The following is a 10,883-nucleotide window of genomic DNA, read 5'->3' on the forward strand; positions in this document are numbered from 1 at the left end:
ACCGGGGTCCTCCCACAGGGGTCCAGACCCTCCCACCGGGGTCCTCCCACAGGGGTCCTCCCACAGGGGCCCTCCCACAGGGGTCCAGACCCTCCAACCGGGGTCCCAAAGGGGTCCAGACCCTCCCACCGGGGTCCTCCCACAGGGGTCCAGACCCTCCCACCGGGGTCCTCCCACAGGGGTCCAGACCTTCCCACAGGGGTCCTCCCACAGGGCCCCTCCCACAGGGGTCCTTCCACAGCGGTCCAGACCCTCCCACAGGGGCCCTCCCACAGGGGTCCAGACCCTCCAACCGGGGTCCCAAAGGGGTCCAGACCCTCCCACCGGGGTCCTCCCACAGGGGTCCTCCCACAGGGGCCCTCCCACAGGGGTCCAGACCCTCCAACCGGGGTCCCAAAGGGGTCCAGACCCTCCCACCGGGGTCCTCCCACAGGGGTCCAGACCTTCCCACAGGGGTCCTCCCACAGGGCCCCTCCCACAGGGGTCCTTCCACAGCGGTCCAGACCCTCCCACAGGGGCCCTCCCACAGGGGTCCAGACCCTCCAACCGGGTCCCAAAGGGGTCCAGACCCGCCCACCGGGGTCCTCCCACGGGGTTTAGACTTTCCCACGGGGTCCAAATCCCCCCAACGGGGACCTCCCACATGGGTCCCACTGGGGTCCAACGAATAAAGGTGTTTGGGTTAAATCGCGTCAAGTGTGTGTCGTAGCCCTTCACCACCCGACACAGCCAGCAAGGTTTGTCACGTAAACAAAACGCGCCCGATGATTCTGGATGTGATTACCGGCGAAACGCCGTGTACTCAAATTATAAATGTTGTGGATTTGCTCTCCAGCACACCGGTGAGCTGAAGTAGTCACTAATTCATTTGGGCGCGTCTTGTTTACGTGACAAACCTTACTGGCTGTGTCGGGTGGTGGAAGGTTACGACACATTTATACTTACGCGATCTAACCTATCCAGTGAGGGAAAAAGGTATTTGATCCCCTGCTGATTTTGTACGTTTGCCCACTGACATAGAAATTATCAGTCTATAATTTTAATGGTAGGTTTATTTGAACGAACAGTCAGAGACAGAATAACAACAACAAAGACGAATCGAAACAACAACAAAATCCAGAAAAACGCATGTCAAAAATGTTATAAATTGATTTGCATTTTAATGAGGGAAATAAGTATTTGACCCCCTCTCAATCAGAAAGATTTATGGCTCCCAGGTGTCTTTTATACAGGTAAGGAGCTGAGATTAGGGGCACACTCTTAAAGGGAGTGCTCCTAATCTCAGCTTGTTACCTGTATAAAAGACACCTGTCCACAGAAGCAATCAATCAGATTCCAAACTCTCCACCATGGCCAAGACCAAAGATGTCAGGGACAAGATTGTAGACCTACACAAGGCTGGAATGGGCTACAAGACCATTGCCAAGAAGCTTGGTGAGAAGGTGACAACAGTTGGTGCGATTATTCACAAATGGAAGAAACACAAAAGAACTGTCAATTTCCCTCGGCCTGGGGCTCCATGCAAGATCTCACCTCGTGGAGTTGCAATGATCATGAGAACGGTGAGGAATCAGCCCAGAACTACACGGGAGGATCTTGTCAATGATCTCAAGGCAGTTGGGACCATAGTCACCAAGAAAACAATTGGTAACACACTACGCCTTGAAGGACTGAAATGCTGCAGCGCCCGCAAGGTCCCTCTGCTCAAGAAAGCACATATACATGCCCGTCTGAAGTTTGCCAATGAACATCTGAATGATTCAGAGGACAACTGGGTGAAAGTGTTGTGGTCAGATGAGACCAAAACGGAGCTCTTTGGCATCAACTCAACTCGCCGTGTTTGGAGGAGGAGGAATGCTGCCTATGACCCCAAGAACACCATCCCCACCGTCAAACATGGAGGTGGAAACATTATGCTTTGGGGGTGTTTTTCTGCTAAGGGGACAGGACAACTTCACCGCATCAAATGGACGATGGATGGGGCCATGTACCGCCAAATATTGGGTGAGAACCTCCTTCCCTCAGCCAGGGCATTGAAAATGGGTCGTGGATGGGTATTCCAGCATGACAATGACCCAAAACACACGGCCAAAGCAACAAAGGAGTGACTCAAGAAGAAGCACATTAAGGTCCTGGAATGGCCTAGCCAGTCTCCAGACCTTAATCCCATAGAAAATCTGTGGAGGGAGCTGAAGGTTCGAGTTGCCAAACATCAGCCTCGAAACCTTAATGACTTGGAGAAGATCTGCAAAGAGGAGTGGGACAAAATCCCTGCTGAGATGTGTGCAAACTTGGTGGCCAACTACAAGTAACGTCTGACCTCTGTGATTGCCAACAAGGGTTTTGCCACCAAGTACTAAGTAATGTTTTGCAGAGGGGTTAAATACTTATTTCCCTCATTAAAATGCAAATCAATTTATAACATTTTGACATGCGTTTTTCTGGATTTTTTTGTTGTTATTCTGTCTCTCACTGTTCAAATCAACCTATTAAAATTATAGACTGATCATTTCTTTGTCAGTGGGCAAACGTACAAAATCAGTAGGGGAACAAATACTTTTTTTCCCTCACTGTAAGCCCTGATTATGCTGATGGTGGTGATGATGGCCGTGATGGTGTGAGGTGTCAGGGTGCTGACTCGCTGCTCCATCACGCGCGCGCGCGCCAGAATGACGCTGAAGCCCCTCTCCCCACTCCAGGGGGCCCAGCAGGGAACGAGGGGGTCCTTATAGGGGCATCGCGGGGTGTGAGGACCCCGGGGGCTCGGATTAAGGTCACCCGCGGCTGACGGGGGTGGGCGGGAGCCTAGAACGGTCTGGACCCTGGTGGAGGGATCCATGTGGGGGTCGCTTTGGAAGGGTTTGAACCGCGGTGGGAACTTTCTGGGAGGGCCTGGACTCCCTGCTGCAGGGTCTGGAGCCCTGTGGGACCGTTGTCGGACCCAGTCGGAGGTTCTGCGCCCCTTTGGGAAGGTCTGCATCCCTGAATATTGGTCGCGAAAGGCTAAGTGTTAAAAACCATTAGCATCATTACCACCACCGTCATAATCATACTCATCATAAGCACGACCACTATCGCCATCATCATTCTTAGCAACATTATCATAATCACTATAATCACCATCATCACCATCATCACCACCACCACAATATTCATCGTCATTATCCTTCCCATCACAAGCATGACTGTCATCATCATCGTCATCATACAAAGATCATCACCACTATCGCCATAACCACTACCGTTATCTCCACTATCATCCACACCACATTCTCATCGAACCTCCCAAGCCACCGTCACCCTCACCTCGTGTCACTCGCATTCACCCTCACCACTCACCACCTTCACCAACACCGCCCTCTCCACCCACAAAACCTCACCACCGATGCTCTCAGCACAACAGCACCTCACCACCACCACCCTCACCATGACTGCCCTCATCACCCACCGCTCTCTTCAGCCTCACCACCTACAGCCCTCACCACCTTCACCACCACAGCATCTGTCTACCCTCACCAACAACACGGCTTCCTGCATCCTCACAAACTCGGCCATGTCTCCACCCCTCGCACCGCAGCTTGTCTTCACCCTCACATCGGCCCTACCCAGCCGCCTGTCGCCGTTGCCCCGTGTCACCCCGCATGTGATGGATGCACGGTGTGGGTTTTGTTGATGAGGCTAAGTCTGGCTGTCAGCGGGCGCACGTGTTGAGACAGCGGGTTTTTTATGGAGTCACGACCACAATAATAATACAAATACAAGCTGGCAAGCCAGCCCGTTCATTGAGCCTCTCTTTGTTCCTGCGGACCGCAGTACAATCGAAATATTTAATATCGTGGATTGGACGAATGCCTCCCGAAAACCGTCGCCATCTCTCACGGTCACGCGACGCCAAACATCCATCGAGCACCTGCAAACGGGTCATTTAATATCGCTCCATCTCGGTGGTGGTGGTGGTCCTTTTGATCGAATTCCATCCTTTGGCTGCCATTCCGGCAGCAGTCTCGACCATTGCTCCTCATCGCTACCGGCGACGTGTCTTGCCCAACTACACTTGTTTTTCTTCACAGTAAACCCTCGTACCTTCAAACCTGCACTCACCTAAACGAGCGTTAATTACGGCAAAAATTAAAACACAGGGAAAACTGTGAACTTAAAACTACAAACTGACATTCAAACTTCCAAATCCTTTGAGGTCCTGCTTGGCTCAAGCAGCGAGCGTTGAAGTTCAGCACCGCAGACTCAGATTCTTAAGTACATTATATCATACGGTAATAGTAGATACGAATACAACTTGCACTTATATTGCGCCTGTAGCGTCACGAAACATGACCAAGCACAGTTTTAGCCTAGGGGACCCCCTTGTCGGCAGCTCTCCCTTTGCGCCACAAGGTGAACACAGCACCGGCCTGTAAGTGGGTCTGCCAGTAGGGGCGGATGTTGCTGTGTACTTATTCCAAGCGAGCAATGTAAGAGTAATATCTATTTTTTTGTTAATATATATATAATTTGAAAAATCTGAACCGCGACATCCACTACATACATGGCCTACTCATTTTCGAATAACGTCACACGAGATCTTTATTGTCCAAACTGGTGAAGCAGACGGCGAATATTTGCTGGTTAATACACCCGCGGTATTAAGCAGGGCGGCCGGGGACTTGAACCGCGAATATCTGCACTGAACGCCCTACCGCTGGGCCGTGTCATTCGAGGAGCGGAATGTGCAGAGGCGGCAGTGGTAATTCAGAGCGGTGGTGGCTTGGAACGTGGTCTGTAATCCGACACCGGAGGAGAGGGTTAGTGGATCACACGCAGATGTTGTTGTAAAACCGCCTTCTCGTGGGTGTCGAGGAGGTGCCCGTGCCCTGGCTCGCCAGGTGAAGACATTGCAGCAAGTGGACTAATCGCCATCTGTTTCCATCTGTACGGGGATAGGGTGTTGCGTACCTCGCGCGCGTGGGGTTTTCGTCGGGTGCTCTGGATTCCTCCCACGTGTGAAATAAACGCGACTCGTAATTAATTGGCTGTGCACTTCTTACGAATAAAAAAAACAAGAGCAAAACCCTCCTGAAAAAAAGAGTCTTACGACCCGGTGTGGCTTTCCTGGACAATACATCCAGCGAGTGTGAACGGGACAATGGCACGTGAACGGTACAAGACGAAGCTTATTATCTAACCCAGGTGAGAGGCCCTGGATACCAACCACATCCTGGGACAGGCCGACTCAAGGCGACTAGAGGTGGTCTGAGGTGGGCCTGGTCGATCCCAGAAATCGTTGGTAAAAAAGAAACATCTCCACAATTTCCAAATTACTAGAAATATCAAGCGGATTCGCGAGTTAAATATCAATACCGCGTTGCTGCTGGAGTAAAATGTTAATTGTTTATTTAGAAGATATTGTATTGGGTTAGCTGTGAGTGGGAATCGAACTCGGGTCGAAGGATTCGTATCGCGGTGCACTAACAGCTAACGACTACGCTACCGACGCGCACAAAGACAAAGACCCCCCGTATAGCCTTAACAGACTGTTGGGGCAAGTGCTGGTGGCGAGTATCTACCGGTGCGCGCACACACAGCGGCCGTTCGCCACCAAGTGGCGGCGACGTTACCACAGCACTTGTGCCAGGCTCGGTGCACTTTGAGGCCACGTGCAGTGTCAAAGGCTCGCTGACAGGAGGTCACGGGACAAACCCCGGTGCCATGGGTTGACTGAGATTATGGCAGATCCACCAGCTGTGCTCCCCACTGTGCCAACTCGCTGTGTTTTAGCTGCTCCTTGCTGGGAGCCCTCCGCTATTGCTGGAGGGCGACTGCTTCAAGCTGCCCAGAAGCGTCCTTTACAAACCTCCTCCACAGATGCCGATCTTGACATCATTGGTACCCGTCACCGGCAAGTCCAATCAGCTGCCCTGGCACACACGCACACACGTCACGCGGCGTACATACACCATCGAACAACATTTCAACGCCTTCCTAAGAGGTGTTACTTTATTGGTCAGCACCTGTTTAATCAGCTCGGGTCACGTTGACCATCAATTACAAGTACGGCCCAATCATTCACCCAGGACAGCGGTAATACATGAGTACGGGAAGACATATGACCAGATGGGAAAGCACAGGAGCGGATAAGAAAACAGGACTGGATGGGAAGACGTGGGATCAGTAGATTCGATTGGCTACGTACAGTGCGAAAGTGGCTCAACATACATAGGCCCAGATGGGAATTCAAACTGGACAGAGACTTGGCACGATGGGATCTAATAACAACAATAACCGCACAGTAGGCGGAGAGAGATCAGAAGAGATGGTGGGCAGCAGGGTGGCAGCGTAGTGACTATACCACTCGTGGCTCACAGCAATAAGCACCCCGATTTGACTCCTGACTCGGGCGCCTTTTTCTGCGCGGTTTGTTTATTCTCCCACCGTTCTGCGTTGGTTTCCTCCGGGGGTTTCCGGTTTCCACCCAAAGGTAAAACGTCCCAATGCTGAGAAATGGCCTGCAAATCACCCGTTTACGATCACACGCAGCAGCAGCATCGCCCCCTTCCTGACATAAAACCATGGCAGCACCCTCCTGAAAAAGAGTGCTGAGACTCAGTGAGGCTTAATAATACCGTGAATGGAACTCGTATCGGCAGCACGAACTGTTGCAACGCACGAGTGTACCGCCTGATGATGATTCACGCATAACGGTGGTGTAACGAGAGGGCACTTAACGTCAGGTGAAGCAGCTGTGTTCATTAAGCGCGGCTTATGAGGCCCACTTAGCTACGTGGCTCTTTTTTCAGAAGCGACCTGGTCAAAAATTATAGCCCAACGAAGTGGCTTATTATTCGTGTGGAAATGTATCGCAAGCCAAATACTCTAAACGCACGTTGCTTCTAAATGTGGAGGGGAAAACCGGAGGAGCCGGAGAAATATCCACGCGACCACGGGGAGAACACGCAAACTCCAAATATACAGCAGGCATAGTCAGGGTCGGGATCGAACCCACGACCCTCCTGTATACCAGGCGAGGTAGATAACATATCCTAGCCACCGTGATAATGATGAGAGAGACACACAAACTCCAAACATACAGCAGGCGTCGTCAGGGTCGGGATCGAACCCACGACCCTCCTGTATAGCAGGCGAGGTAGTTAACATCTCCTAGCCACCGTGATGATGATGAGAGAGACACACAAACTCCAAACATACAGCAGGCGTCGTCAGGGTCGGGATCGAACCCACGACCCTCCTGTATACCAGGCGAGGTAGATAACATATCCTAGCCACCGTGATAATGATGAGAGAGACACACAAACTCCAAACATACAGCAGGCGTCGTCAGGGTCGGGATCGAACCCACGACCTTCCTGTATAGCAGGCGAGGTAGTTAACATCTCCTAGCCACCGTGATGATGATGAGAGAGACACACAAACTCCAAACATACAGCAGGCGTCGTCAGGGTCGGGATGGAACCCACGACCTTCCTGTATAGCAGGCGAGGTAGTTAACATCTCCTAGCCACCGTGGCGCCCCGTGCTGATGATGAGACCCGAAAGGGGCGAACCCAACCCAGAGTTTTGCGCGGCTTAAACGATTGTCGCTGGGAAGATTTAATAGGTCGACAGACTGAAAATATATACACACTTGAACTTTATTTAGGGATACCGAACCAGCCGATTGAGTTTATTTCCCACTCACTTTCATTATTGATGGGTAAATAATTGGCGTTATTAATGTTACGTGTATTGTCCACGGAGACCGTGGCAGGCCATAAACAGCTGCGAACCGATAAAGCAGCGCGTCTCGGAGACAAGATGAAATATCATGTGATGATATATTTACACCGCGTGGTTTGTGTGCCCGTGTGTGGATGTGTGCGTGTGGCGTGCGGTTCTCCATCGATGTTCGTTAACACCACTTTCCCCAACAGCCTGTTAAGGCTATACGGGAGATCTTTGTCTATGTATGTACATCTATGTAGGCTGTAGGGTGGATGGGTGGAACATCTGACAGTCATCTCAGTCAGTGAACCTGTATCACCTGGATCTACTGCCGGACCTCCTGCCAGCGAACATTTCACGTGAACCTAGCCTGGCACAAGCCCCGTGGTGAAGTCATCGTCACTTATTGGCTAATTCCTTTGATGTCTGATTGCCTATGCGTGTAGGCGTGCATGTGCGTGTGTGTGAATTAATGGGTGCGTGTATGCGAGGCTGTGTACAGGAGTGCACTTGCCCCGACAGTCTGTTGAGGCTGTACTGGGGGTCTTTGTCTTTGTAGGAGTGCCCGAGTTTGTGTGTGCATGTGTTTAGTGGTGTGTGTGTGTGCGCGCCAACGTGAGTATGCGTGATACGCGTGTGCACGAGTGCCTATTTGTGTGTGTGGCGCAATGGTTGGCGCGCTGCGCTACGAACCCGCAGCCAACCGAGTTCGATTGCCGATCACGGCCACCAACACCACCACTGTGACCATCGTCTCCTTCTAGGTCGACTCAGCCACAAATGAGCGTGGTGCGCCGTTTTGGCCGGACTGGATGCATCGCTAACCGACAGCGCTTCTCACTCGCAGGCGGGTCCAGCCCCCCACCCAACCAAGCCCCTTCCTGTCCCCTTCGCAAACCCTCCGCGTCACCCGACCCCCATCCCCTCCTTGTAAGTGAATCCGGAGGTCGTATACCGTTGGCATTTCTCCGCCCGTACAGCGACAACACGCGCGACACTTGTACCGATTTCATTGCCCGAGGAGCCCCCCCAAAGGGGCAAGCAAGCCGGGGATGTGCAGGCACGGCGCGTGGGGACATGGTGGGGGCAAGGGGGGGGGGGGCACGTGGATGGAAGAGCGACGCCACTGGGAGACGCGGGGACGTGAGGGAGACACGGTGCGGACAAGGGGGGTGGGGGGCGAGTGGCAGGAGGACGTGACACGGGGAGACATGGGGGACGGAGACACGGCGGGGGACACGGGTATATGAGACGCGAGCAGACAAGGTGGCGGGAAGGGGGGGGGCAGTGTAAGAGGGACACGGGGAGACACGGGGACACTTGGAGATACTGAGACACGGTGGGGCATGAGGGCACGGGGACGTGAAGAGACATGGGGGGAGGGGGAGCACGGGTAGACACGAGGACTGGTGCAGGTAGCAATGGTGAGTATCGGTGGGGGGGGGAGGGTCACCCCTCTCACACCCACCCCCTCACCCCCCCGGCTATCGCGTCTCACCCCCCCCCCTTCTCCGAGCTGACGCACGCGCTTTTCCGGGAGCACGTGGTGTTACATCACTCACGCGCACTTGGCGCGCGCCTCACTGACCTCACCATTGCGACCCCCCGTGGTGCCCGCCTCCCATCTGACCCCCACACCCCCCACTAACCCCTCCCCCTTCACCCCTCCACTGCCCCCTCCCCTCAAAATCTCCAACCCCCCTCCCCGCCTCCTCGCACCGACTCATAATAAACAACGAGCGGTAAGGCGTGCGGTGAGGAGAGTGAGGTCAGGGGTCAGGTGAGGGGTGAGGTGTGTGTGTGGTGAGCGATCAGATGAGATGTCATGTTATGTGAGAGGTGGGGTAAGGTGAAGCTAGGTGTGTGTGTGGTTAGCGATCAGGTGAGATGTCATGTTACGTGAGAGGTGGGGTCAGGTGAAGCGAGGTGTCAGGTTAGGTGAGAGGTCAGGGGAGGGGTTAGGTGAAGGGTCAGTTGAGGTGTCAGATGAGGCGTTGGGTGAGGTGAGGGGTGAGGTTAGGTGAGAGGTCAAGAGAGATGTCAGGTAAGAGGGAAGGTAATGTCAGAATCAGAATATTTATTTGTACTGGAGGAATCCGATGAGCTATAAAGTTCTCTTTCACAGATGTCCAGTAGATATCAGGTTAGGGGTCGGCTGAGAGGTCAAGCGAGGTGAGGGGTGAGGTGAGGCGCTGCTCACCTAATCTCACCCGCACGAGACCTGCTGCTTCGCTCATACAGACCACGCTCACTTTGAAAATGATGATGGTAGTGGATGTGATGATGATGGTGGTGATGGTGGCGATGATGGTGGTGATGGTGGCGATGATGGTGGTGATGGTGGTGATGGTGGCGATGATGGTGGTGATGGTGGTGATTACGGTGACGACGATTCTGGCGACTCTGGGCACAACGCTGCCTCGGCGGATCACGGTGAATCAGCCCAGCGGTAGGGCATTCATTGCTTGTTGCAGAAGTTCACGGCTCGAACCCAGCGGCCGCCCCGATGAATGCGGCGTGTGTATTATCATCAATACAAATACGCGCCGTCTACTGCACAGTGGACGTTAAAGATCCCGTAGGCTTTCACGACCAATGTTATCCATAATAAAGGGTTTTTTTAATTCTTGGTTCTTTCGGTAAAGTCACGTAGAAGGGAAACAAAAAATAATAAAAATATAAAACAATAAAATTATCACGACGTTTCGACTGCAATACAAGCAATCATCATCAGGTGTGAAAACCACAGCAAGAAAATTTGAAAAAGTGGCCTGATGGTTCAATGAGCCACTCTGTCTACAGGAAAGCTACCCATACGGATGCTTACCTGAAACCGGACTCCCACCACCATCCATCCCAGAAGAATTCCCTCATCAAGACACTGCACCATAGAGCCCAATGCATATCCGACCAGGAACACATAGCCAGTGAACTCAAGCACGTACACCAAGCTCTTAAGGCTAATGGTTACTCCGACTACACAATCCGCAAAGCTATCACTCCAACCATGAAGAAGGACCCTCTTGAGGAGCCTTTCAAAACCATCACTTTACCCTACATTGGGGGGATCACAAAAAAGATCTCCAAAATCTTGAATAAACACAAGATCCAGGTCCGATTCAAAACATTACATAAAATCCGTGATCTGGTTCTGTCTGTAAAAGATGTGA

The sequence above is a fragment of the Petromyzon marinus genome, chromosome 17 (genome assembly GCF_048934315.1).
Source record: "Petromyzon marinus isolate PM22_M1 ecotype Great Lakes invasive population chromosome 17, UKy_Petmar_22M1.pri1.0, whole genome shotgun sequence".
Lineage (NCBI taxonomy): Eukaryota > Metazoa > Chordata > Hyperoartia > Petromyzontiformes > Petromyzontidae > Petromyzon > Petromyzon marinus.